The sequence below is a fragment of the Octodon degus genome, unplaced genomic scaffold (genome assembly GCF_000260255.1).
Source record: "Octodon degus isolate 3935 unplaced genomic scaffold, OctDeg1.0 scaffold00347, whole genome shotgun sequence".
NCBI lineage: Eukaryota > Metazoa > Chordata > Mammalia > Rodentia > Octodontidae > Octodon > Octodon degus.
In genome coordinates, this window is record NW_004524923.1 from 1101983 (window position 1) to 1106254 (window position 4272).

General features: G+C 35.5%; 1 pseudogene; it reads left to right on the forward strand.

Moving 5' to 3' along the window:
- The window catches only part of LOC101577980, a 28916-nt pseudogene that overhangs the window by 1230 nt on the left and 23414 nt on the right, over nucleotides 1–4272 (forward strand).

The window sequence follows — 4272 nt, forward strand, 5'->3', positions numbered from 1 at the left end:
TTTGTTAAAGAGGCTTTCTTCCAGTAATTATGTTTGGCCCCTTTGTCAAAGATAAGGTAGCTGAGTGTGTTCATAGAGGTTTCTGCATCTTCTAATCCATTCCTTTGATCCTCAAGTCTATTTTGTTGCTAATACCATGCTAATTTTATCACAGTAGCTTTGTAGTATAATTTCAATTCAGGAATTGTAATGCCTCCTGCCCGGTCTTATTGCCCAGGATTGCCTTTGCTATTCTAGGTATTTTCTGGTTCCAAATAAATTTTAGGAATAATTTCTCTAGGTCTGGGAGGTGTGTTGCGGGTAGTTTGCTAGGGATTTCATTAAATCGGAATAGCAATTTTGAGAGTATGGCCATCTTCACAATGTTGGTTCTTCCTATCCAGGAGAATGGAATATCTTTCCATTTTCTGAAATCCTCTACGATCTCTTTTCAGGGTACTATAATTTTCCTTGAAGAGATGTTTAACTTCTTTAGCTAGATGAATTCCATGGTATTTCATCTTCCATGGTGCTATTGTAAAAGGTATTGTTTCAATAATTTCCTTCTCAGAGTGTTTGTTATCTGTGTAGAGGAATGCTATTGACTTTTGGGTATTGACTTTGTATCCTTCTCTGCTACTGAATATTTTTGTTTTTAAACTGTGATCAAAAATAAAAATCATATGTAACAATAAGGCACAAAAAGTAAACCACATACATTGAAAAATAAAATTGACAGTCTGAGCTCAGAATAAACATTGATATTTTTTAGAAACATTGATGTTCTAATGGCTATGTAGTTTCACCATACCCAGGAATACAAACAAATCTGGCCAAGCTTTCTATATACTGCAGGCATTTCATTTCAAAAGGATATAACTCACTTAAAATTTAATTGAACAGGCCATCACAAAGATTCTAATGAGTCAGCTTTTGTATTCAAATGAGTTTGTGTTTAGAATGAAAGTTGATACCCTAAAGTGACTTACAGTACTACAGGTACACAAATCAGTGGGTAGAAATAGAAGGAGCAGCTAAATGAATGTTAGCCCCAATGGACAAAAACCTCAATTTTACCTCCTGGGAAGTAACACATTCATGTGCCAGAGAATTGGATTTTCTACAAAAAGGAATGTACAAAATTTTATGTATTATTTTTCAATACCTAGCCACAAAATGGTAAATTTAGATAAATAAAAGATGATAAAGCATTATAATAAATAATAGAGGGGGCCTGTCCATTAGCTCAGTCGTTTAAGTGACTGATTCAAGAAAGGACTCAGGCTCAGGATGCTGTGGTTCAAACCCCATATCCTCAAGCCTTGCCAGACCTGCCCTGAAGGCATCCTGAGCCAGCAAAAAAATATATCGTTCTGAACTTTTGGGGCCGGGGAGATGGCTCAGTAGAATAAGTGCTTCCCTGGCAAGCACAAGGGCCTGAGTTCAATCTCTGGTTCTGCCAATAAATAAGTAAATAAAATAAAAAATAGACAGACTAACTCTCAATTAGAAGTTTTGTGCCTCTACAGAAGAGCAGCTAATTCTAGGTTAATCTTGAATCAATTACATCAAAGAATTCTGAAGTTGATCATTTTTTGTGTCAATAAAGGTTTCACAACAGAGTAAAATTCTATGTTAACAATAAATTCTACAGCAGGTATATCCAACCTGTGGCTCATGGGACACAATGGAGCCCTGACATACACTGTTAAAATTGTAGTGTGATTCTTTTTGAATTTTTTATTCTGCAAAGAACAAAATTTCACAACAAAAAGATAATAACAGTTCACATACTGTATCATCTTCAAAGTACTTAATCATAGTATGAGACATACACCAAAAAGATTCTTACAAACAAGAGACAATAACACAAAACTTTTTTCAGCAATCTAAGATAAACTAATACTATACATAAGCACACATACTAAAATATTTTTAAGATGGAATGTGTGATTTGAGAAAGTATTTTAATTTGTCTTCTAATTTATTTCTCTTCTGTTTCATTCTTTATTTTTATTTTACATATATTTTATGTTTCTCCTATACAGCAACCTATGATGTTTGCGCTTGTGTGTCTGACTTCTTGCATTTAACATTGTGTTCTCAAGATGCATCCATTTACCTACAAATGCCTCAAGTTCACCTTCCTTTATGGCCGTAGAAAACTCCATTGTGTATAAATACATTTTTTTATCCTTTCATCTGTTGATGGGCATATAGGCAGCTTCCAAGACTTAGTTATTATAAATTGTGCTGCTATAAACAAGGGCAACCATGTATCCCTACAATACAATTATTTTAACAGTTTTGGGAAGCTCCTTAGAAGGATAACTGGGTCAAATGAAATTCCTATGTATAGTTTTTTGAGGATGCTCCACATGGATTTCCATACTGCTTCTCGTTTACATTCCCACAAGAGTGGAGAATACTTCCTTTTCCTCACTTCTTCAAAAGCATTGGTTATCATTATATTTTTGGTGATAGCTATTCTTTCTGGGATAAGATTGTATCTAAGTGTAGGGGTTTTTTATAATTTTTTTTTTGGTGGAACTGGGAATTGAACTCAGGCCCTTGCACTTACCAGGGAAGGGCTTATTCTACTGAGCCATCTCCCCAGCCCCTTTTTTAATAATTTTTTTTAGTTTTTTTTTTTTGTTTTGTATTTTAGGGAAGGGTCTACAGAGTGTTCAGGGTCTCACCACTAGATCGGACTCAGTGATTTTCCTGTTTACAGCCTCCCAAGAGCTGGGATTACAGCACGTGCCACCATGCTCATTCTCAATTGCCCTCTCAGAGCGCCCCGGGGATGGGGCAGGCACAGCATGCCTGGGGATTGAACCCCTGGCCCTTGCACCAGCTTGTAGGAAATCTGCTGAGCTATTTGGCTGTCCCTTCTAAGGGTAGTTTTAATTTCAATTTCTCTGATGGCCAGTGGTGATGAGTTCTTTATATTTTGTGATGTTAGTACTCTGTCCAATTTTTACCAATGGCTGGCAAATTATTTCCCTGTTCTCCTAGGTGGTCTCTCATCCTGTTGGTTATTTCATTTGTTGTGTTTAATCTTTTTCATTTCATATAATCCTATTTGTTGATTCTTGGTGTTATTTCTTGTGTCATTGGAGTTCTCTTCAGAAAATCCTGGCCTATATCTATGTCTTCAAAAGCGTTATATATTTTGTCTTACAGCAGATTAAATGTGTCTGTTCTAATGTTTAGGTCTTGGATATATTTTTCTTTTAGTTTAGTGCATAATGAGAGATCCACATTCAACATACAGATAGCCAGTTTTCCCAGCACTATTGATTCGTTGTGACTGCAGTTCAGTACACAGTGAGATGTATGGATTACAGATTCAACCTTCTGATGTGAATATCCAATTTTCCCAGCACCATTTAGTAAGAGGCTATCTTGCCTCCAGTGTATTTATTTTACTCCTTTCTCGATGATGAAATAGCTGTTGTTTCTGCTTTTTTTGCTGTTCCATTGATCTACATGCCCGTTTCTGCACCAGAACCCTGCTGTTTTAATCGCTGTAACTTTATTGTGTAACTTCAAGTCTGGAACTGTGATGCCACCTATTTTGCTTTTGTGACCCAGGATTATTTTCTTAATTTTGGGTCTCTTCTCAGTGTATCTAATTTTTAAGACTGTTTTCCCTAGCTCTGTGTGAAATGGCATAGGTGTTTTGATTGAGATTGTATTAAATCTGTACCAGTTTGGGAAGTATAGCTATTTTGATTATGTTGGTGATCCAGGTACTGGGGATGACTTTCCACTTTTTGACATAATTCTCAATTTCCTTTTTCAGAGTGCTATAATGTCTATTGAAGAGATATTTCACTTCCAGGGTTAGATTAACACCTAAGTGTAATTTATTGATGTTACTGTGAATGGTACTGTTTTCCTAATTACTTTTTCAGTAAATTCATTGTTAGTATATAGGAATGGTATTGATTTTTTATGTTCATTTTATATCGTGCTTCACTACTGAATTTGCTTATCAATTTTAGGAGTCTTTCGCAGAATTTTTTGATCTAAGTAAAGGACCTCATCACCTGCAAAACATGATATTTTGAATCTATATCCATGTATGTATAGCTATATATCACTTTTATTTTCTTCTCCTGCCCGAATTATCTGGCTTGTTTCAAGGATCATGTTAAACAAAAATAGTGTTAATGGACATCTTTGTCTTGCTCCTGATTTTAAAGGGAAGACATTCAGTTTTTCCCAATATAAGATGTTAGAAATGGGTCATAGATGGCTTTTATCACATTGAAGTCAGGTCTTCCT